Genomic DNA, 27002 nt, shown 5'->3' on the forward strand with positions numbered 1-27002 from the left:
CTCTCCCTCTTACTCATCTTGAGGGGAATAAGTCTTGCTACTCTGGTTTAACTTACCATTGAGCACAAACCAATTAACCATCAGGGTCTAATGCCCTGCCACATCACAGGAGTGATAGCTCAACAATTTCCAAGAGAACCGATTTTGGAATCCCTCCCAACAAAATAATAGGAAGGAGCTTTCAGGTGGAGTATATGTTTTATACACCAACTCCCACCTCCAAAAACACTGGGTAATGATCTGCCCACTAAAGTGGTTATATTTTAGACACCCTCTTCAATAGTTCTGAAATCATAAAGTGAAACAAGATTGTGCTGTAAAGCCTTTTGTGCATATCATTTAAGACCCTCATGCATAAACTGTCATAGATCCACAGGCAAAAGTACATCACATACTTCCCTAAAAAAACTTTGCACCTGTCTGGTATCTCCCTAAACTAGTCCTAGACCTATCTAGCTCTGAAGCAGTCATTGCATTACAGTTTTCTATTCTCTATCATTGCCCTAGTGGAATATCTGTGCAGTTTTTTTTACATGAAGTGTATAGTGATCTGCACGTCCTTAAGGAGCATCTAAAACCCAATCTGCTTATTTTTGTCCACCAGCCCTTTCTTATTAATAGACAAGAATTTTATCTGGGTTATCCATACAGCACATAAACTACTACCAATAATTTGACTTGTTGGTATTCCCCATTCCTGTACAACTGACCATTTTCCTAAATCCTCCCCACTACAAACTATATAGAGATAGGTTCCTTGCCCACGAGTAAAGGGAGTCATATAACTAACCTGACATTGAAACCCCATATACAGTTTTACAGTCCACCAACTGTCCACATAAACCAAATTAATGGTACCCTTCTTGTTGCTCCTAGATGGACAAACACCTTCTCACTCTCAGGACTCCATAAATGCCCCCTGAGCAGTAGGTGAGTAGCTTTTGTTAGATCTAACCAGCACCAGCACTCCAATCCAAGTGCTGAAATCCCATAACTGGTACAATCACAGACCCCAGACCCAAAACATGTTAGGCGCCTAAGATATTACACTAGTAATTCAGCTGCATTACATAGGTGAACACAATTTAACTTGCATCTTCCAAACTTTAATTACTTTAAGTTCTCTACTTCAGCAAGCTTTGAATTCCAAGCTACCAGTGGCCAGTATTAACTACCATAACACACCCCATCCTCAGCATCTGGCATAAGATTAACCACACAACCCAGTGGCAGTCTACCACTTGTACACATCTGCAGTCTAACCTGGTCCCGATGAACAGACCCATAGCAATGACATTTCTTCTACTGGGTAACAAGAACAGTTAAAAATACATCTCTTTTGTTGGTCCCATGATTGTTCCTGGAAAACTTGAATCCTCCATCCTTCCTCACACCAATAATCCACAGAACTGACCCAACAGACCACCAATTACAGCAAAGCCAGTCAGGAAACTAGAACTTACTTCCCTGGCTACTGCAGCCAATCAGGTCCCTTGCTTCCCTGATGTGGACCTCATTGAGTGCACTCAATGCAGCTTATAGGCAAAAAAAAAAAAAACTGGAATCATGTGATGACATTATACAGCAGTGAGTATGTCCAGGAGGCATCAAACAAGGTGCAGAAGAGACAGAGAAACCTGCAACTGCTTCATGTGGGAGCCCGCATACACAAAGATAATCAGGGGCTCCCTGCAGTCACAGTTTTGGCAGGTGCCTAACCCCAGGTATTCTAATAAGGGTGCTTTATTGGAGCAGCTTATGCTAAACAGTACAAAATTCTAATAAGTTTAATGTTTGCACAATACTAAGGGTGCTTTATTGGGGCAGACTACTCTAAACAGTACTATATTCTACTAACTTTAATGTTTACTCAGTACTGTATTTTACTAAGTCTAATGATATTGCCACTCAACACTCAATTAGCTGCTCTAAGCTTGTTGGCATGCAAGGTATTTGTTCTATATTTATTGCTTCATAGAGTTCAGTTTTCTAGGATGTATCTATGAAAAAGAATGTGTGGAAGAGTACTTAAATAGTCTGTTTTGATCAGTGTAATATCCCAGTAAACATATATCAATAAATAAATATATAAATAAATAAATAAATAAATAAATAACTAAATAAATAAATAAATAAAGACATTTCAACCACCACCATCAGTCAAGCTGTATGTTAACATTCTTTACTCCCCCCACAGCTGACCATCAGCTACTACCTGTGCACTTCCTTATATAATAGGTCTGCCATATCCAACGTGACTTCCATGGACTGACTCCAACTATGTTTGGGGCTGGTGAAAAGACTGTGGCAATGTGGAACAGCGTCATACTGCTGACCTGGGAATATTTTTCTCTTTAAGGCCTAATCCCTGCTCCCACATGCACTTTGTGGTCTAATGGGATTGCATGGAAGGAACTAGCAGCATATCATCCATGCCTCCATGTGCAACTTAGCAAAAGCCTAGCACCCCAACCCATAGATAGCACTCCCCTTATGCTCATGGCCTACACCACTCATCAACCATGGAGATATGCCAAGCAGTTGCTCTCCCCCAGGATGGGCCTGTCCATTCTCCCTGTCTGTGCTGTCAAGAGACTAGGCCAGTAATTGAATTCAGGCCTCCTGGGAAGTAATCAGTGCTTTATCTGTGTATACCATCAGCATTGACTAAGCTACATGCTAACTTGATGAGAACTGGATGCTTTTGTTCTAGGTGCTTGAACTATATCTCACTGTGAATCAATGTTCAGGCAAGCCAAAATTTTGTGGCTTTACAACATGTCACAGGTGTGGAAGCCATCAATTGTTTAACATTCTGAACCTCAGCAAAGAGAAGGGAGGCAATTTATTAATCACAATAAATGCATTTAAAGAAAAGTATGAGCCAAAATTATGTCTGGCAGATATCTATTTTATAAGGAGCCAAGGAATTCAAGAAGCTGTAGATTATTATGTAAGCTAAGATGCAGCCAAAGGCAGTGACCTTGGTGACTCACATGATTCATTCATCATAGACAGAATGGTCTATATCATTAAAAATGGCCTGTTCGGGAGATTGTTGACAGAATCATAACTGTGCGCAGAGAAAGTGTGATTATGGGTAAAGTGATGGAATGATCTCACTGAGAAAATGGAAGTCTGTAAAATTAAACCTGTAAAGTGTAAACTGGGGCTAAAGATAATGTTAAAGTGTGATACAATGGCAAAATGCAAGTTTGTAATAGAAAGTGACATAGAAAACCATTAATATATGTAATGCCTTTACTTGCTTGTTACCTTTAATATATGTAATGCCTTTACTTGCTTGTTAACCCTGCAGTGTGAGATTGAGCAGCCTACCACAGACCCCCAACCTTTTTTTTTCTTTTACATTAAAATAAGCTTCTTGCCTACATCTCCTAATTGCTATTTTTTCCCTCTGACCACTAGGTGGCAGCATTCTAGCAAGTTAAAACTTCGGTGTTTAACTAGTTAGCCAAAGTACCTACACCTATTCTCTACTGACTAACTATAATTTCTTTTCCCCTTGCTAAATTTTGGGAAATCTCACTCTCACCTAGATTAATAATTAACATTTATTAGATAACACACTTTCCACCCCCCATTTCACTCTCAGTTCTTCTTTAGTAAGCCTTACCTTAAAGACTGCTGATACTTTTTTCTGCTGTGCTTAACTTATTGGAATCTTTCCCCTCCCGTGCTTCCTTCCCTCCTATTTTCAGTGCCTAGATCTGGCCACTCCCCTCCCCCTAGCTGGTTACTGCCCCTGAATTTACTTATATCAGGTATGAACTGTGGTGCCATTTTTAAACTCTACACCACAGCGTCCACGTCTCCCTGGTGCTAGGTCTGTGGTTGGGCTGCTCGTCTTGACTCTCGGTAGGTTGTTTACTGCATTTTGTGTTAATGTTGAAACTTTAATTCAGAGACTGTATTTTTCCTAGTTTAACTAAGGAGCAATCGGTTATAGTTATTCTTACTTAGTGAGGGCAGTACTATGCCAGAGTTACACTGTATCTCTCGATGCTCTAGGAGTGCATTTGTACAGTACTAGCAAGGGTCTCTCACCTCACAGTTTCCCTTAAAATGTCTCTGCTAGATTGTGTGTTTGATTCTGCAGTTATTACCTGCTATAGGTCCTAGCTTTTAGAAATGGTATGCACCAGCGGTACTCTGGATCAGAGTAGCTCTCAACATAATGTACGTTTCAAGGAAATAGACCATAGCTACAGGCCAACATCTTCAGTCTGTTTGTAATGGAGACTAGGTTGCTACCTTTAAATGAGTGGGAAAAGTGCTCTAATAGATAAATCTTAGCATTTCTTCAGGTTGGCTTAAACCTATTGGTCGTTTTGTCTGCAACGACACATAGGACACAGTAATAGTATCCTGTATCACTGGGACACGTGGTGGGTGTTTATTCTAATTGGAATCTGATTCCCGCGCCTGCAACATAAGAAGGTTTCTTATGCTGCTGTTCATCTCACGACCTGCTTAGGCTCCAAGCGCATAGCCTTTTAATAACGGGGATCTTGTTTTTACATTATTGCGGCCAGCGTTAAAAGATTTGTAGCTACGTTTAGTGGCTAGCACAATATATAGGTTTTACCTTTGCTGTTAATGGGCCGAATGAAACAGTAGGCCAGCGCTAAATGATTAATAGTTAGGTTTAGTGGCTAGCACAATATATAGGTTTTACCTTTGGCGTTAATGGCCCGAATGATACAGGCCCCAAACTCAAGGCGTTTTAACAAAGGTGTTGATTCTCTCTTATTTTTCCTAAAGGTTGTTGATTGTAGGATAACCCTTTTCTGATTAGAGCTGCCTATATATAAGGAATTAAACATACCTAGACAAAGATAATTAAGGCTTTAGTGCATGAGTGGTTTAGCTAAGACTAAAAAGGGATTAATGCATGTGGTGGCTAGATTTCTGACTGTATGTGTTTGTTTTAATGTGAACAAAAGTCAGATCTGTAAAGTAGAATACAGTGGTAATAGTATATGTGACGTTCATATTACATATCTATGGCTTGCTCAAAACACTGCATGTTCAATTAAGTGATTACATACAGCCATCTACTTATTACTATAGTTTTTAATCTTGCACGCTACTTCCTTCTAAGAGTAAACATTCTGTATAAGTTCATGTAGATATCCTATCTTGCCACTAATTATGTAATATGCTCTCTATGTGTAGAATAATCTTGGTTTATTAGTTATTTCTCCTGTAACTAGTGTTTGTACTGCACAGATAGCTCCAGTATATCTTTCTGAAGTATCAGCTATAGTTATGTTATTAACTGCCATTGTTTTCTATGTCGCTGTCTAAGTAATGCACTACTTTTTACTGCTGCTTAACCCTGATTTAATGTTGACCTCTGTTATTCCTATCCCTTCCTTTTATTACTGAAGGTGTACAGTATAAGGATTTGGGCTGTAAAGTATTTGTTAAGATAAAAGATTTCACTGCCAACCTCTGTTGTAGAGTATTAGTGCTTAATATATAAATAGTTAACATATATGATTTCACTGCCAACCTTTGTGGTAGAGTGTTACTGTTTAATATATAAGTTTTCACTGCTAACCCTCATTTGTTTTACTTGACCTCCAACTACTGCTCACTTTTACTACATTTCTCTATGTCCCCTCACTCTTCCTCTTTCTACTTATCTCTCACCTCTCATTCTCCCTCTTTCTACTAATCTCCCTCCTCTTCACTTTTCACTATAACCTCTATTTCTACTACTTATATCGTCTTTTATCCTAACTTCCCCCTCTTTCTGTCACTCTGCATAACTAAGGTTTTCAGACTCAGTTTTTCTCTCTTCCTGTCTTACAGTATAGTGTTCCGGGTGCTTCCCACTGCTGCAAAACTAAAAGGAAACCCTACTTCTAAACCTGAAGATACCCCAGAAGCTGACCGCTTGCCAGACTTCAAAAACACCTATACTCTAAAGTAATTGTACATGTATGTTGCTTATACCTAGATTTACCTTTAATATATGTAATGCCTTTACTTGCTTGTTAACCCTGCAGTGTGAGATTGAGCAGCCTACCACAGACTCCCAACCTTTTTTTTCTTTTACATTAAAATAAGCTTCTTGCCTACATCTCCTAATTGATATTTTTCCCTCTGACCACTAGGTGGCAGCATTCTAGCAAGTTAAAATGTTTGCGTTTAACTAGTTATCCAAAGGACCTACACCTATTCTCTACTGACTAACTATAATTTCTTTTCCCCTTGCTTAACGTTTGGAAAATCTCACTCTCACCTAGATTAATAATTAACATTTATTAGATAACACACTTTCCACCCCCCATTTCACTCTCAATTCTTCTTTAGTAAGCCTTATCTTAAAGACTGCTGATACTTTTTTCTGCTGTACTTACCTTTTGCTCTTACCCGCTCCGTTTGCCCTATGGGCTCACTCTGCTCCCCTATCCTTCCCCCAAATACCACCCACCCCCAGTGCACTTTGCCTTATACTTCTGTAACCACACCTCTACCACTCTTCAGCCAATAGGTCACCCTATCTCATTACTCACTTATCACTTTACTCTCAATTTACTCAGATTCCCAACTACCTAAACATTCTCGTTAAATTGACCCACCCTTAGCTATCCTTCTGGAAACACTTATCTCCTTGTTTCATTAATCCCATTCCTCTTACTATGTCTATCCCTGGTGTACAAATATACCTTAACTTTCTCCTCTTGTCTATACTTCTTACTGCTCTACTTTTATCTCACTGCCTACTCATGCTATGAATTCCTAAGCCTTTGTAAATGTCAACACCCCTCAAAAGAAACAACCCCTTTCTCTCATTTAGCTTTACAAACCCACAGTAACATAATATCCTCATCATCCTACCTTCTACCACAGTTCCATAGACTAACCCATATTAAGTATTTCCAAACCTGAAATATTGACCCTATTTTATGTAAACACGTGAAACTTTCACAGAATCCCCAACAGCACCTCCTTCTACATGGAGACATTCACCCAAACCCAGGTCCAAGCATTACTGTTATTAATTCCCAATCTTCCCATCCCTTTATCTCTCAAACCTCCACTATTACCTCAAACTCTCTTCTCATAGCCCACCTTAATATACGTAGCATAAACAGTAAAATCACTCAGCTACATGCCCTACTAGACTTACATTCCTTTGACATCATATGTCTAACAGAAACCTGGCTCAAACCAGTTACTAAGGACAATGATATCATCCCACCAGGTTATAACATCCTGAGACTAGACCGTCAAAATAAAAAGGGTGATGGGGTGGCAATATTGTTTAAATCAGAATTGCAGGTCACCTCACTAGATATTCAACCACCCCCACCCAGCAATGCTGAGATCTTAATGACCAAGCTCCACATTAATGCTAATACATCTATTTACATCATTTGCTCTTACATCCCCCGGTAACAATATTAATACCCTAGAAAACATCTTTAGTTGGCTCTCCACATCCTTCCCACAAGAAACCATACTCCTTGGTGATTTTAAAATTGACTGGAAATGCTGTACTTCTGACAACCCAACTACTCACATAAACCTTTATGGCTTTTATCAAACCATCACCTACCCTACCAGAACACATAACCCTAGTAACAAACAAACCACCTTAGACTGGATACTAGTTAACTGTAATCCCCAGTTATATAAAACGGGCTTACTTCCTGATGATATTAGTGACCATTCTCTTACCTTTATAACTAGACAAAAGACCTCCATTCCCAATCAAATTAACTTTCAGAACTACCCGGAGCAAGAAAAATCTAAACCCAGTTAATTTTCAAGCAGAGCTTAAAGCCTGCAATTGGTCACCCCTAAAATACCTACCTCTTGATGAAGCAGTCTCTTACTTTAACAACAAATTCTTACAAATTCTGGAGCACCATGCCCCCTCTCGCAATGTCAGAATTAGGAACAAACCTGCTCTTTGGCTCTCAAATGAGACAAGACAAAAAATGAAACTGAGAAATAAAACCTGGAACAAATGGAGAACTACTAAAAACCCTACTGATCATTTAAACTTTAGACAACTCAGAAATGCCGCAAAGAAATCAATATTCCTTGATAAAAAAAAAAAACTATTACCTTAAATTCCAACATACCCAACATCAAAACCCACAAAAGTTCTGGTCAGGAATAAATAAATTGCTCCATCCTGGACACTCCAAAACACCCACCCCCCTAATTTGACTCAAAATGTTCCCAGCCAAATTTCTGACACTTTTAACAAATTCTTCTCTGAAACTGTCCAGTCTTTAGCTAACACCTTACCACCCATACCACCTGTTACCACCACTGAGTCATGCTTGCCAACCAATTTACCCCACTTACTACATCTGCAGCCTGTACCAACCTCATTTATATGCACCCTACTTCTTAAACTTAAACCTTGCATTCCATCAACTGACCTCTTACCAGCTGAATATCTGCAAATGGCAGCTGGAGTACTTGCCTACCCTATTTCCATCTTAATTAACAGAACCATTACTGAATGTTACATCCCACATCTATGGAAAGTCTCACACATTATTCCACTCCATAAAGGAGGTAACTCAAATGAACTCTCAAACTTCCGCCCCATAGCCCTACTTTCCCCTTTAGCAAAAATCATGGAGAGATGTATTCATCATCAACTACTTGATCATCTCCTCCAAAATCACCTACTATCAGATAGCCAACATGGCTTTAGGCCATTCCACAGTACTACAACAGCACTCCTATCCTTTTCAGACTACATTAATAAAAACCGTAACAATAACTTATTGTCCTCAGCCCTCTTTATTGACCTCTCTAAGGCATTTGACATGGTGAATCACCAACTATTGTTAGATATACTTAAATCCCTGTCATTAGACACCCAGACAGTCAAGTGGGTTAAGTCCTACCTAGGAAATAGACAACAAGCAGTCCTCTGGGTCAATAAATTATCCACTCAGCTCCCTATCTCTCTTGGAGTCCCACAAGGCTCTCTTCTGGGATCTCTACTCTTTACTATTTTCATTAATGATCTGAAAACATCCCTTCCACAAACCACCTGTATACAATATGCCGATGACTCAACATTAATATGTACCACCTCCTCGCCCGCAGAACTTCAAACCAATACCCAAAAAGTATTTACCTTAGTTGAAAACTGGTTCTATCAACGCTGTCTCCTCCTTAACCCTAAAAAAAACAAACTACTATTGTTCACTCCCACTCAGAAGTCCCCTGCTATTAACTTCAGAGTTATATCTAATAATGGTACTGAAATAGCTCCGGACATGACCGCCAAACTTTTAGGTGTAACCATTGATCATAATCTCACACACATATAAACCAATCTATTAAATCAGTTAACAGAAAACTTGGTTTCCTTTATAGACTTAAACCCTTTCTCACAGCTTCAGCTAGGACTACTATTGCCCAAACTCACTTAATCTCCACCCTTCTCTATGCCTTCCCAATTTTTACAAACCTCTCCAAAAGCAATATTAATAAATTGGCAACATCTTATAACAACATAGCCAGATTTGCCACTGGAGCCCCATTTAGAACCCATCACTGCCAAAATCTTAAAATACTAGGATGGCTGGAATTGCAAAGTCAGCTTCTTATCCAGCAACTTGCTATCATTCAAACGATCATGCATCATCCCACAAATACTCCCATACTCTGTAACCTTATCAGCCCATATAAAAACTTACAACCCAACGATCATGCAATAGGGTACTAGTATCCACCTTAAAATCCAACAGCAAATCTGGGGATTGTCTGTTTACTAACTCTGTTGGTAACACTTGGAACAAACTTCCAAGTGAACTAACATCCCTTTCATCCACCCCACTTTTCAAGAAGCAACTAAGAATCTTCCTAAAATCACAATGGCTATGCCCTTGCACCAATCCAGACTGATATTATTGCACCATTCCAGTCTGATATTATCTCCTCTTGCCTGACCTCCATTAATGTCTATTATACCTATTTCCTATTGCTTTGTTTTATCTCTATGTATTCTATGGAAGAAGCTCTCTTCCCATGGTACCAATATATTAATAAACCTTCTGTTGCTTTGATCCTTCTCTGTGTGTTCTACTGAAAAAGTACATAACCTACACAACCTAAATATGTAAAAAAAAAAAAAAAAAAAAAAATTGGATCTGTTTTTAAAATGTTTTTACTTATGTCCGATAATAATTGTATCTCTTAATGTTATAATTAAATTGTTATGTAATTGTTGTACTTGCTTTGGAGCTTTTCTCCCCGGGTCTCCGCTGAAAATGGACATATATCCAGTCAGACTATCCCGGTCAACAAATGTAAAATAAAAAAATAAATAAAAATAATAAACTAAACATCCAAGATGGTGTGAGGGAAACATCATATAGGTGCAATGAAAACCTCACACAATGTGTGTAGTTACAGACAGAGAAATGAAATTGCATAAGTTTTGATCAAAATTATAAATTATGAAGCAGGGATGATTTTACAAAAGTTTAAAAGAAAAAAATATGCCTGTGTAAAACAATTTGCATAGCATTGTGTCTCAGAATTTCAAAAAAGCATGTTTGTGGGTACTGCTGAGATGTGCAACTAAAACAGTTTATTGCACAGAGAATACGCAGAGGAGTAGCTAGGTCAAAACACTTATTAATGGCGTATTAGTTGCCTTTAATCTTGACAAAATCCTGTCACAGCTTACATTTCTAGTCAGGAAGTTGCAAAGCAAAATGTTTAAATCAACTTTTACTACATTAACATATCTAGGAAGCAAAAGAAAATGCACAAGTCAAGTAATGCTCACGTGCCCATGCAAAAATAAAAGTTTTCAAGTGCTTCTTTCCAAATTATCCCTTGTATTTATTAACAATTGTGCACATGCTATGGTAAGCTTACATGATGTATGAGTGTTAGAACAGTGCGCAGCACTGTTAATCAAATATTTATGCTGCTTATTGCACCTACACATTTGCAAGCACATTTTTGTGGCCAGCAATATTGTTTGGGCTGTGGAAAGGTGCCTGCATGCATTAGCACAGAATGTAAATAAAACGGTTTGCTTTTAGTCAAAGGAAAGATAGGAGCACTCCCTGTAGCCCTGAAATATTAGGGGCAAGTATAGTGAAACAATTCTTTAGGAGCGGAAATGAAATGGGGGAAGTATATACAAAGAATAATGTTTTGTGCTGAATAATAAGTAATAGGGAAGGAGAAATGGGAAAGTGTACTCATATACCGTAGGAAAATGTGCTGAAATGTCAAAAAATCATTCCTAACATTATTCCTGCCATATTGATGTAATGATAATTAAAACATCAATGACAATACTGATGTTATGCACATAAATAAAAATGGACATGCTAACAAAAGATGTGATGGGGCTATGAAGCTGCAGTGTAACAAACAGAAGTTACAATGTAAGAAATATGCACATAAAATTAGGAGCTGTGGTAACAGTTAACAAGGACAGATGATACATTATGGGATGAATGCAGAGACTGCCGTTATTATATATGTATATACAAGGAATTTATTTATGCAAGGTGACACCACAGCTGGATTCTCCACCTCAACATGTATAAGCAAAAACAAATGAACCTTATATCTGTAATGCCATGTACATCAGAAATAGACATGTTTTTGCAAAGAAATGTTAGTGCCACCCACAGGAAAGGAGTTTATCATCTATAAACATGTAATAGACAATTAAGTGTTGTCTACTCATGAACATGCTAAATTGTAATATAACAACACACAACAAGCATACATAACTGGTAAATGACATCACAGATCAGATGACATTTCATGATTTGAGTTTTCCATTTTTAATTTGTAAACATCTCAAACATTGCTATACTGTGCATAATTACATGGAATTACAGGGAACAGTAACATAACAACAATTCAACGGTACAAACATACAAGAAAGTGTTATAACACAGAACCAGTCACAGTTTCTGATGATCTGGTTGCATGCTATACAGTATGAAATGTTTATGGAAGCCCTCATGTGCCATTAAGCTGTATAGTGTGACAAACCAATAGCAGTAATAAGGAAATGTCTGGATCAAGACATGCAATACAGAGCATGATTCTTCTGTGAATAGGTAACACCTCTGAGAAATGAATGGCATAATGAACATTCACATCATGTAATTTACAAACAGATTCCAGAACAGATATCGGAGAGATGTATAAAGATTATGGATACCACAGAAATATGCATATCATTTATATAGCAAAGAACACCCTTGAAGGGCTTACAGCACTTTCCTACCATAAGGGGTGTGGATGCCCTACCTTGTAGGACAAGGTCTGAAAAGATGTGGCCCTATAACAGTGCCGTAACTGTTGGCCATATGTAACCCACTGCTGTCTCACAGACAGATGTTATCAGATTCATCCCCCCGTCTGTTATACTAGGTTCTGTCCTGACTGCATTATTGACTGCATGTGCCACAATAGATAGCAATGGAAGCTGTCACAAATAACTCAATTGAATGTATGCATTAAGAATGGACTTACAAATATTTATTTATATATTTATTTGTATTTGTTTTCCAGGGTAGAGCACTGATCTCCATAGACCTTTTTCAGACTCAGTCCCAGAGCGGTGTCTGGTTAAGTGACTTGGTTAAAGTCAGACAATTAGATGATGGAAGTTAAGGGAATCAAACCTTGCACCTCTGCACCACAGGGAATAGCTTGTTAACAACTCCTTAATCTTCCAAGACTACTGCCAGAATATGAACAATAGGATTTATTCAGAATGCTGGAAAGGAACTACACATGTTATTGTACATACAACAGTCAGAAGTACAATATCAATGCTTCTTTGACAAGGAAGCTGTTTCCTTCATATAGTACACACATTGTCCCAGAAATGAACCACAGTCCACCTGTGTAGGTATGCTATACAAACCAGCACTCAATGCACATGCCATAAGATCACTCACAACATGAACATGCCCCGAATACACATTTTATTGCCATGCAGTCACAACCTGTGAAGATATATCATTGTTAAACATAAAAATGGATAAGAATATCTAGATACAATGGTGATTATTTAATGTCAGGACATTCATATAATGTTGCCCTTTCAGGAATTGAACAGCAAGCTATGTGGCTCTATTGACTAATGATATGTAGATGAACTGCAAATACCACAGTGAAAGTCTCAACACAACTGTGATGCTCCACTTATGCTAACCTATTAGTTCAGATGTATGTCTTATAATCACTCCCTTGGAGATAAAAGGGATGGTGGAGGCCTCTCCTACTGTAAATTAATGCATTATAACTGTAATGGATTAAATAATTGCAATCCCAGCATGTGCCCGTGCAGCCACCATAAAGCTGGTTAAGTGTTTGATTAAGTTAAATCAGTTAAAATCACACATTAATAACCATAACCATACAAAAACATTTACATTAATATTTTGGTATGGTTATTAATGTGTGATTTTAACTGTTTTAACTTAATCAATTGTATGTTAAAAAATTGCACAGGACACTAAGGATAATCACAAGGCTTTCTTTAGTTATGTTAGGAATGTGTGATTTTAACTGATTTAACTTAATCAAACACTTAACCAGCTTTATGGTGGCTGCATGGGCACAAACATAAACAAACTATACAATAGAAGGAGGAAGCTACTACATGATAGAGCAAAATCCCAAAAAGGGAAGGCATCTCTGATCAGTGTTCGTAAAAAAACTACAGGCACTCATAAAATCATCTACGGCCAGCTTCAAGAGAAAAATTGCACAGGACTCTAAGGATAATCACAAGGCTTTCTTTAGTTATGTTAGGAACCTGGGTGGGAATTCCCAGATATGCTCAGAATTAGTCCAAAATGACAAAAAATACACCAAACCCACAGACATTGCCAACATCCTAGCTCACAGGTTCAGCGCAAACTCCCCTCCCCCCCACCAAAAGGGCAAATATCTATCCCAGCAGAGTTCTGCCCCCCTGACATCTCAGATGTTCAGATAAGAGCCGCCCTCTCCAAAGCAAAAAACACAGCATCAATGGGACCAGACAGGTTCCCAGGCTGCATCCTACATGAACTCCAAGAAGAGCTAAACCCAAATATAAAACTACTGTCCAGTCTCAGCCTTACCACAGGATATGTACCCAAAGAGTGGCGTACAGCAACAGTGGCCCCTCTCCACAAAGGTGGTGCCTCAACGGATCCTGGAAACTATCGCCCCATAAGCCTGACTAGCTTGGTCTGCAAAGCTATGGAAAGGATCATCATGGACCTCATAAAAAAAGATATTGGGGACCTACAGACACTGGATCCTACCCAGTTCGACTTTGTTAAGTGCAGATCCTGCCTCTTTCTTTTAAACAGTCACCAAGACCATTGACGAGGGGAAGGTGGTCCACACAGCCTACCTGGACCTCGCAAAAGCCTTCGATACAATACCCCACTCTGGCATTATAGATAAGCTCACCAGCTTAAATATAAACCCCTATGTCACTAGATGGGTTGCAAACTGGCTCAAGGACAGAACCCACATGGTTAGAATTGCTGGAGCCATGTCAGACTCCAAACCAGTTACAAGTGGCTTCCCACAAGGCTCAGTCCTGAGACCTCTCCTGAGACCTCTCCTGTTCGGTATATATTTCTCAGAGGTTCAGGCCAACACAGAAGGACTGTGGCTGACCAAGTTCGCAGATGACTGCAAACTGGGTGCTATAATCGACTCTCCAGCCGACACAAGCATCCTCCAGAAGGGCTTCATAGAAACAGACAACTAGTGCCAGAGCCATGGCCTCAAGCTAAACGCCAAAAAGTGTATAGTCATCCCCTTTGGCAAAAACAAAGTGCCCACAAATTACCACATAGGTGGTAATCCATTAAGTATGGAAGAAGTAATTAGGGACCTGGGGACCCAAGTTGATAGCAATCTCTCATTTGACAACCACATGGCCAAAGTGGTTAGAAAAACATTTTATATAGCCCACCTAATCATGAAGGGATTCACATCTAGATCAGGGGAGGTCATCGTGCCTCTTTACTCATCCCTCATCAGGCCCATAATTGAGTACAATGTCCCTTTTGGGATGTACCTTACCAGACACCTGCAGCAACTGGAAAGACCCCAAAAGTACCTCACCAAGAAGATCAAAGGGCTCAAACAGATGCCATATGCTGCCCAGTTAAAGAAATTCCAGCTCTACTCAGTGGCATACCGCCTGCTCAGAGGCGATCTGTGCCCGACGTATAAAGCCATGTCCAACCCGGAATTAATGGACATGCTGCACCTCAGAAAATCCAAATCCCATCGAGCTACGCGCTCGAGAGACTTGAACCTCAGCACTGAAATAAATAGGACATGCTGGAGGGACAGATTCATAACCCAGAGGCTCCCTTCACTCTGGAATAAAATCCCAGTCCAGGTTAGGCAGAGTCCCTCATTGACTCTCTTCAAGAGGAATCTTGATGAGTAGATGGGGGATCGTAGGTTTACCCCAGGTATCACTTCTGTGTCACTGTTAGACAGAGGCACAGTATACTAACCTCGAAAAAGGGCATAGCAAAATTAATTTAAAATGGGTGGCGAAAGCCAAACACACACTGGCTAGGCTTATAAATGCCCTAGGACAGATAGCCTAGTATGAACCTATGAACCTATGAACCTATGAACTTTGATGAGTCATTATTTAACATATTATTTAAACATGGTTTTTCACTTTTTCAACAATTCTGAAGAAGTTCTGTGATAGCAGGATTAAAGTGCGTAACCGTTTGGCTATTGTAATAACATTTGTGATTTTCATTGTCATGGCAGTTTTTATCATTTGTTTCATTGCCTTTTTATACATTCATTAAAAAATTGGATTTTTGGATTACAGTGCAGGTGGTTCTCCTTTACACTACTTAAGCTAAGTGTTTGGTAATTGTGATGGATGCCATTTATGTATTAAAGTATAAGGTGACGCAATGCTAACAGGCTCTGAATGTGGAAGTTGAACACATGAGCATTTGACAACAAAAAAGACATGATATTGTACAGGAGGAATGTGCCATGGTAGAAATGTCACTAGAATTGTGAGATACATCAGTATGTCAAGGCATTACATTATGTCATTGCTGCAAGGGATATGTGCACCTGCAATTGATGTACTAAGGCAATAACATGTAGAATGTCATCTCATTCCCTCGTGCCAAAGGGTAATGCTTCCTACATACCTTATACAAGGAAAATGTAATCACATGTCATTATAACTTGAATAAAAGCATTATGTGAGAAATTATCAGAGCTTTTTGTAAGAGCAATCAACATTAATTTGTGTCCATAGCAGATGTGTTTGACAACAGTATTAGTGACATGTACAGTCACAACAAGACTGATACAACATATTTTGAGCTGTAATGGCTGCATTTGAACTACCTAACAATGATCACAAGCCAGTAATTAGAGCCTGAATCACAAGCACCTCATGACATGTCAAAGTATAACTGGGATAGTGCACAGTTAAATGGATGACCTCACCACTATTTATTAGTTGGATGTTTATGATAAAAAGTGGTCGGAGTGCACAATAATACTGTACAGCTGCACATCCTATACATATTTGAAGAGTAATATACACAATATGGTGATGAAAAACATACTCACAGCACCTCAGACATCCTACATATGTTGTTACACAATATACAAAGGACAGTATCAAAGTTATGCAACACAAGAGAATTTGCAATCCAACTGTGAGATTGTGTGGCCTAAAAGTTATTTTCCCCGGGGATGTTAGAATTTGCTAGTGTAACACCATGCCGCTATAAATCCATCTTATAAGTGGGTGGTTGTGAGGTGGCCAACGGTATATGACAGTAATCAGTTACACTATATAAGCAGGCTTGGACTTGAACCACCAAACTATCTAGTTACACAGTCTATACAACACATTGCCAGCAGCCCATACCACAAGAGAATACTGAGTACAAGTGAGGCATACATTATCTATGAAAAGATGGAATCAGTAGTGCCAGCAAGGAATCCCGCAAGGAATTTTGCCTGGTAAAATAACTTTTACAGCCATCTAGGACTGTAATAGATGCCACTGCAAATGTGTGTAAATCAGTCCTGGATTCATTTACAGTCACACACATGCTTGTAGAAGTTAAGCACTACTGCATTTGAACCTCTGACTTTTAAGGGGCGAGAGTGTACTTGTCTCAGGATGACCTCATCACTGTGTTGCATCAAGAGTGTTTATGAAAAAAGTGGGTTAGGGGAGCTGTGTGTAAATTTAGATGCATTCACCTCAGGAGTAATGGATACAGTACAAAATATTACAAGTACATAGAGTCTTATGTTGAGCATTGAACTTCCTACCTATCTAGTTACACAATCTATTGAGCATTGTTTTCATTGCTAGCACAACAGGAGAAGTCTGACTATTAAGGGAGAAAGAGTACACTTTTGGTATGATGACCTCATCACTGTGTTTCAGAGAGGATATTTCAGTACAAAGTGGGATAAGGGAGCCCAGTAAAGAGTTAAATGTATTCTTCACAGGGAAGTGGATACAGCACTGAGCATTATACACACTCAAACACAATTTTCCCATGTTGAGCAATCATCTAGTTACACGATCTAGATTGCACTGTATTAGTTGCAAGTGCCACAAGAAAGGTCTGGTGACAATTAAGAGAAGATAGTGCACTTTTGGCATGATGAGCTCATCACTTTGTTTCAGTCAGGATGTTTCCATAAAAAGTGGCATAAGGGAGCTGCTTGAAAAGTTAAATGTATTCTCTCAGGGGAAGTGGATACAGCATCAAGCATTACACACCCTCACACACACAATCACACCCACACACACAAACACAAACATACACACACACACACACACACACACACACACACACACACACACACACACATGCAAGTTTGACACACTGACTATTGAACCTCCTACCTATTTATATACACAATCTGGAGAGAATTGTATTAGTTGCAAGTGCCATAGGAGAAGATTGACTTCAACAATATGAAATATTACTTATGTACTTCTTGAAAATCTACTGTTTGGAACAGATGATACTGCAAATTGCATGTTGCACAACAAATGGATATATGTGTACAGGACAATGTAACATCACATGTAATTACGTACTTCTCTTCTAAAATTTAGATACTGTCCTTCATGTACATTACTTTTCTGTGATGGTCATTGATGTTTCACATTATTGGATGACATAGACATTAGCTGTTGTAGACCAGTGGATTATCAATCAAACTTTTCTGCAACTTCATGTCAGGATGATTGCACACTTGTACTGTCTCATACTTGCACTATGTGCATTGGCAAGACAACCATGCAATTCATACATATGACAGACCACTGCAGAATGACAGTGATAAATTATGTGGGATTAGCTGAACCATATGTGTAACACAGTTGCACAGTTGCAAGTAGAAGTGCTGTAGAATAGACATACTTCAAATGACAGAATTAACTGAGTAAACATTTTGAAATCAAGATAACATGTTGACAAAATTAATGCAGACATTCAAGCGTATTACCTAAAACAATACTTATGTGATTTTACTTTTTTTATAAGTTACTCTTTGAGCACAGTGTTGCCAAGCTGAATTGCTCTGCTGATGCTAAAGTATTAATGTATGCATAATCATGTCTTGAAGTGTTGAACTTAGAATGGCAGTTAGCAGCACTCTGTGTTGCTCTGTGCCAACTGTCACACAAAGATCAGTACAAGATAGGCTTCACAATAGGGAGGAGGCACATTAATATAGCAGCAGGTTAATGATGATGTGTTAAGGAAAGGTGTAGCCAACATTTACAGCTACCAGAAGTTAAACAAACCATTCTGAAACATTTTTTCATCCATCTGGATTCAAATCTTTAGAGCATTGCCAGAAAATCATTTATACCTGAGTATTATGTAAGCACAACGTGTAGGAAGTCATGCTTCTTATAGTTCACATATGACAGCAAATTTCAGCAAACATGAATGTATGCATTTATCTTCATTACCCCATTGACCACTGTAATCTGTACATTAAGCTCTTCAGCTTTTTGAAAAGTACATTTAACTGAAGATACATAGCTAAGTACAGTGAAGCAAAACACAACAGAGTAATGCAGCCAAAACCAATAAAATTACAAGCTATTGCCATGAGCTGTGTACTTGCATTTAGCCTTGTTTGCATTTGTTGTCCAGCACCAAACATTGTGCAAATGCAGCAGTGTAAGAATAATAATAAACATAGGAGAAGATACATTGACAGGATGAGATGGAGGCAGGAACAAAGTAGCTTATGACCAACGAAGGATAATTATGGATTATATCAATATTTAGCCAACATGTATACATCAAATAGTATAAAAAATGTCAGTAACACTTAGATCATGGCTGGATTAGAACCAATGAATGCAGTAAAAAAAATCTGTCTATATGTGTGAGCATTATCTCATCATGTCACAAAGAGATTCCTATTGCACAACATTTAAATAACACAATTAAAGCATAGTGACAATGTACTGAAGCAAAAGGGGTGAACAGAGAGAGAGAGAGATAGAGACAGAGAGGAATAGCAACAATATGTTTTGTGGGGCATGTAGGAACATCTATATGGTGTGTTACTTATCAAATCATTGTTAACTTGTCATGCTGTATACAATAAAGTGCTTGCTATAGAGAGAGAAGTAAGGGATAGGAGAGTGTTACAAATATGAAGACATAAGCAGGATAAGCATGGTTTAAGAACATTCCTTGTTGCTGCTGCTGCAATTATTTTGCAAAAGATGTCTTGATGCACTGTTCCAATTATATGTTTATGAAATCCTGTATATGGAAAGAAATAGATGTTTTCAGTTATAGATGTAAAAGTAATATAAAATGTCATGAATTAATACATTGGCCTACAGCTGTAATTGAACCCATGCCACTATGCAAAAACATCAGTCTACAAACAGGATAATTATCTTGGTAAGCCCCATAGGAGCTCTTAATTCATTGCATTCAGCAGAGTAAGAACTGTTACATTAACTGTTTCACAGTACTGCCTTTATACTGCCTTTACTCTATATTTTCACAGCACAGCAGTTTTAAGCAAATTTGCATGGAAGTAGCCAGACTGTTGCAGGTTATATTGAAATCTGCAGCTTCTGCAATAAGAAGTAAAACAACATTCACTGTCACTCAGCATTGCTGTGCTATACCAATCTCCAGGTAAATGCCAAAGACACAAAGATAAGCATTTCCATGGGCTATTTCTGGCCATATGTCTTCTATTTAAATCTATTTTTGGCAAGATTAAACATGTGAAAAAGGGGTGGATAGGACATTGGTGAAAATAGGGTTTGCAAGCTGGGGGTATGACATGGGAAAGAATACAAGAAGTTGCAGCAGGGTGGTGGAAGAGCACCACAGCTATGCACTGCTTTGTAACATATATATATACAATTGTGCATACAGTTTCATGTCTTTGAAGAGTCACTACACCAGCAAGGGTCTATATTAGATCAGCGAACGCTTAAACAAGCGAACGCTGATTGATCAACCTTATTTTAGCGAATTTTCAAAATATCAAAGCAACAGAAACCCAAGTTTTTCCTAGGGAAAGAATTCGGTTGTCTGTTTCTGTTGCTTCAGTATTTTCAGTACTGTGGTGGAAAGTTACGGGTCAGATTCAGGTAAGTGTGCGATTGTGTGGATGTGAGTGTTAGGGTGGGTTAGGTGAGTTAGGGTTAGGGCTCGGGTTAGGTATGTGTGTGATTGTGTGGATGTGAGGGTTAGGGTGGGTTTAGGTGAGTTAGGGTTAGGGAGCAGGTGAGGTGAGTGTGCGATAGTGACGGACCTTAGGGTTAGGGTTTGGGTTAAGGTAAGTGGATAGTTAGTGGTCTGTGCATAGTTTAGTGTAGGGTTAGATGTCAGATTTTAGGTGTATGTGTGTGGATTTCTGTTTGTTTGTTGTGCTTGTGTTGTGTGTATGTGTTTTGGATCAGCGATTTTTTTCCCTAGGAAGTGCTGGGATCTGTGCTACCATCTGGGGAGGTATGGCAGGCTGAGCTGCAGGGGCCTGTCTAATTCTTTGTGCTGCTGGCCATATATTTTTCAGCAGCAAGATATGCACATAGCACAATGCTAATAAATTATAACCCCCAAAGTGACAGAGAGAGATAACGTGGGTGGGAGACAAAAAAACCCAGATAATTAGATACATGGCATGTCACATTATTGTACTTTTAATAAACTGTGTTTGGCAATACATAAACAATTAGGATAATTTACTATTTTACATCTTTGCCACATCTATATATGATGAAAAGGTATTAATGTGCAATGAACTAGACAAATCTCACTGCAATGATATAGCAAAGAGAATCCTTTATTTCCTTCTGATGGCTAGGATATATGTATTCAAACGATTCTTGTCACCAAATTGCAACTTAATAAAAATAAATGCATTAATATCATCTGTATGTACATTCCCCCAGGTAACAATATATCTACATTTGAAGATATCCTGCACTATCATGTCACTACCCCCAAGAACCCCTACTACTTGGAGACTTTAACATAGACTGGGACACCTGTTCCTCAGAATCCCCAACCACCCATATTAACCTGCATGCATTTACACAAATCATATCCACCCCTACCAGGATAGGTAAACCCAACCAAAAAGAAAGTATACTTGACTGGGTGCTCATAAATAGTCACCCCCAACTGTACACCTCTGGTACCCTCCTTAATGGCCTAAGCGATCACCTTCTCACATATGTAATTAAGCACAAAACCATTAATTCCCAACAACCCTTACTCAGAAAGGTTAGAAACAATAAAAACTTTGATCCTGCCAAATTCCAACAAGAACTAAACTCATGTAATTGGTCTATTCTAAAACACCTAGAGTTAGAGGAAGTAGTAGCATACTTTAACAACAAATTCCTTGAGATCCTTGATATGCATGCACCTGTTCGTTCAAAGAGAACCAAGGCAAAACTGCACCATGGCTTTCTATAGAGTCTAAACTCAAAATTACCCTTAGAAACAAAGCATGGGCTTTATGGCATTCTTCTAAAGACCCTCAAGATCACATTAAATACAGGCAATCCAGGAACGAACCCAAAAAATCAATTTTACAAGACAAAAAACAATACTACTGTAATTTACAGACAGTAAATCAAAATAACCCTCAGAAGTTTTGGGCAGGTTTAAATAATCTACTACATCCTGGACAAACTTCAACCCCAATCCCTGCTGCTACTATTGATAAAACCCCTGAAGATGTTTCTGATAGTTTTAACCAATTCTTTACTGAGACAATTCAAGCCCTAGCTAGCCAACTACCTCTTAGCTCCCCTGGTCCTAAAAGTAGCATCCCTAGAAACCTACTCACGTTCAGCTTCCAACCAGTCACCACTTCATTTATCCGTACCTTGATCAAAAAATTAAAACCCACTACACTTTCTGCTGATCAACTCCCTGCCGAGTACCTACAAAAATCAGCTGATGCTATTGTTTACCCCGTCTCAATACTAATCAATCGAACCATAGTAGAAGCTAAAATTCCCACCATCTGGAAAATATCCTATGTAATCCCACTTCAAAAGGAGGCAGCTCTACTGAATTCTCCAATTATAGGCCAATAGCTATACTCTCTCCACTTGCAAAGATTATGGGAAAATTTATTCATAGACAGCTCATGCACCACCTAATCCAGAATCGCCTTATGGCAGGCATTCAGCATGGCTTCCATCCTCATCACAGCACTACTTCAGCCCTCCTAGCCTTTACCAACGCCATAAACCATAATCACAACAATAATTATATATCCTCAGCCCTCTTTTTGGATCTTTCCAAGGCATTCGATATGGCTGATCACCAACTTTTAATCCACACCCTGCAAACATTCTTTTTAGATACTGGAGCCCTCCAATGGTTTCAATCCTACCTGAATGGTCAACAGCAGGCTGTCCTCTGGCTGAACAAACTCTCTAACCTTCTATATAACACTCTTGGAGTACCACAAGACTCTATACTAGGGCCCTTGCTGTTCTCCATCTTCATTAAAAACCTTTATACTGTCATCCCAAAAGTCAGCTGTATCCAATATGCTTATGACTCTACTCTGATTTGCTCAGCCACATCTCCAGTAGAGTTATGGTCAGCTACCCAGACCACCTTTAATACAATAGAAAACTGGCTTTCTGAACATCGTCTGATCCTAAATCCCAAAAAAAACTAAAATGCTGTTATTTTCACCAACACGTAGGTCTACCGCTTTCACCTTTACCATAAAATCAAATGATGGCACAATAATCTCCCCTGACCCATCTACAAAACTATTAGGTGTCATCATAGATAATAATCTAAAATTTGACCTACATGTTAACCAAACTATCAAAACCATCAATAAAAACTAGGGTCACTTTACAGAATAAAAGCCTTCCTAACCCCTCCAGCTAAAATTGCCATAGCTCACTCTCACCTTCTCTCAACCCTTCTGTATGCATCCCCTCTACTCTCGAATTTAAACAAGACTGTCCTTAACAAACTCTCAATTTGCTACAACCACATTGCCAGGTTTGCCACTGGGCTGCCTTTTAGGACACATCATTGCATCAATCTAAATCAGCTTGGGTGGCTTGAACTACCCAGCCTAATCCAGTATAACCAACTGATTATGGCCTATAAAATCCTCTATAATCTGGACAATACTCCTGCACTTAAAAATATTATCACCCCTATAACAATCCTAGACCGCGATCCTCTAACAAACTACTAATTCAGACTAGCAAAATTAATAACACAGCCGGTGATTCTCTCTTTGCAAACTCTGTAAGTAGATCCTGGAACTCTCTTCCAGCTGATATTACCTTACTTTCCACCTTAGGTCAATTTAAAACTAGACTCAAACAACATTTGTCACTTGACTGGCTATGTCAATGTATCAAGCCTGGCTAATTCTCTCTAGAATGTGTAAAAATCTGTTAACCACTTTACTGTGTAATTTAATTTAATCCTGACTTGTGCTCAAGATTAACTGTAACCTGTGGAACTTGTTTAACTTGCTTACTTATGTAATCTCTGTAAATAGTCTGTTTGTAATATGTAATGCTGGTATTATGTAATGCTGTATCTGCTTACCCTTGGAGCTTTTCTCCCTGGGCCTCTGCTGAAAATGGACATGCATCCAGTCGGACAATCCCGGTCAACAAATGTAAAATAAATAAATAAATAAATAAAATAATTGCAATTGCCATAATTGAATTGTTCCTGACATATTATTGCTGTTAATATTTTACAAAAACTTATCCAACAATATAAATTAATTGCTGCTTCTGGGTACTGAGCACAGTCCCATTTAATCTGGTGCTCTCATTGGGTAATACAAGCAGCAAGTGTTATTGGGAAAGGCATGCATGCTTGAGATGAAGGTTGAGGAATGCCTGCTCAAGATGCTAATGATTCAGAGAATGAAAATACATTTTTGGCTTGAATTTGGACCTGAGTCATACTTACTCTGTGCCTCTCTGAGGTAAGATAATCTTTCCTGGTGTGCCTCAGGGCTTGCAGCTATTTCCTCTGCAGCTGCACAGTACAAAAAGAAAATAAATATATACGAAAGCATAATGAGCACCTGCTTTGGCTGGCTACATCATTAATGCCATATTATGGGTAGTTAATGAGTCAGTATACTTACAGAAATGAGGGGTGTTCACAGTCCTACATTTAGCCTCCTGTCAGCTTGGAGGTCCTGCTTGTGCTTCTTAAGGTCACTATATTGGTGATGACATTGTTTCCCAGAGTGTGGAATGCCAGTTGTATTGGAGACAGCCTTGGCTAAGGTATTCCAAGCCTCAGCCTTTTAATGAGACCTGGTATAATCTACCTGCAGTAGCCTAATGGCTGTAGTGTGTCATGAGAAGAGCCAAACATATTCTGGACTCCTCAACACCCCACATTTGTGCTCTAAATTTAGTACCACTCTGTTCCTCATAAGCCATGTCTGGAAAAGTCAAGCTAATAAATCTGCCAGAATCAGCACCCAATTCAGATCACTCATGTAACTGGTTGTGTGCAAACATGGGCACCTTTGCCAACTGCATTTGTGCAACTGAAAGCAGATGGACTCCTTGGCAGACACACTGACACTACTTACTTCACATAGCTTTAAAGGTGTGAAATATGGCATTGAGTTTTGCATTGTGTGACACCTAAACTAATTATACAGTTTCCAATGATCAGCAATGCAATGCTTAATGGCATGTTTTATAATTAAGGAGAATGAGGTTGAATTATGACATATTGTAATGTTGAAGCTTACAAAATGTTAAAATATTGCACCAGTTGGGAATCAAACTCATGGGATAAAGGATGCAAAAATTGAAACGTTACTCATTAATTGACATTGCCTCAGGAGAGCTACCTTTCAGTAAAGGAAATTAGAATTATACTAATTTGAGAATGAATGGAGATATACTTCAAAGTGGCCTATATGTGTGTGATTTTAATTAGTCCTGGGAATGCATTCCTTTGTAAAAGTATATTTTAAATGTATGCAGTTGAATGAGCTGAATAATACAGCACAGGATATGTTACACATACTTTACTAGATATAACTGTCCTAAACACATACTTTATATATGTGATGAGACATTATAATTATAACAAACGTACTGTGTACATCATGCATATGCAAGTGAATTTTGTATTAAAAATCATTACTGCCAAGTTTACAAAATTGGACATACATTTGTTTGAGGTTATATGTGGAACATTAATGATATATGCTGAACAGAAAAGTTTTCTTATGCAAGCATTACTGATACATTGCTTGTAAGAAACATGTTTAACATTATCATATTTCTTAAGTGTTACAGTGCTAATAAAATGTGAGAAATTGGATTCTAACAACCCTTGTAAAAATGTCTGCTAATTGGATTAAAAGCCTTAATCAAGTCTATTCTTTATCTAAAATCATTGAACGTACACCTTGTGCCACAGAGTTAGGTGTGTTACAAGTGGAGTTTTTCCACTCAGTTTTGTCCAGTGTGCTGGTGAAAGTGCACCATTGCCAGACATTTTTGCACTACTTAAGGCAACCTAAAATAAAATGTTCACTTTTTCCCTTAGCTTGGAAATTGTGTTTGCATGCTGCCAAGCAAAGAGAAAATACAAATAAAAATGAGCAAAAAAAAAAAGAACATTACATCTTGTGAATAATTTCAATGTGATCTCTAAACAGGATTTGAACATTGAGAGAAAGTTGCATGAAAGGTGAACTTTGTTCACTGACTACTATCCAGAGTGCTGCCAGCCATGCAATGTTGCCAGGCATATTTGTGCTACATAAGGTGTCCTAACCTAAAATTTTCACTTTTTTACTTAGGCAGTAAACTGTGGTTGCTCTCTGCTGAGTGGTGAGCAAATGGAAAAGGCTTTAGAAAAAATACATGATACAGAAAAAATATGACAGTAGATTAAATGCAATCAATGGGTGTATGTAGCAATGACCATTCAAGTGACACATTCATTCTTCTCACATCTCATTGCAATTTCAGAAATGCACTTTGTGGAATACATTATCAGACTTGTAGTTAATGACAAATAATGTGAAATGGACAGATAAGTGCTAACATGTTCTTAGCAATAGTGAAAATAGTTGATTTTTAAACAACCACATAATGATATCACAAAATGTGATTGGATATGTATTCAGACCACTGTCTGCAAAATTATCATTTAAGTGGATTTGAACCATGCACCAGCTGTGCTTTTTTCTAAGCTCATTGTACTTATACATTGTGTCACACAGAAAGTTACCTGACAGATGTACTTTCTTTATTGAGTACTACTATAACGGCCATGGTATACCACCAGGCTGGTTTGCCAAGGCAGCCTAAACTAAAGTTTTCACTTTTTCCCTTAAGCAGTGTACATAAATTGTGTGCTGTCAAGCAACATACAAATTCAGAATGCAGATGAAATGAGTTACAGTGT

The sequence above is a fragment of the Protopterus annectens genome, chromosome 10.part0, assembly GCF_019279795.1.
Source record: "Protopterus annectens isolate FY-2018-M chromosome 10.part0, PAN1.0, whole genome shotgun sequence".
In the NCBI taxonomy this organism is placed as follows: Eukaryota; Metazoa; Chordata; order Ceratodontiformes; family Protopteridae; genus Protopterus; species Protopterus annectens.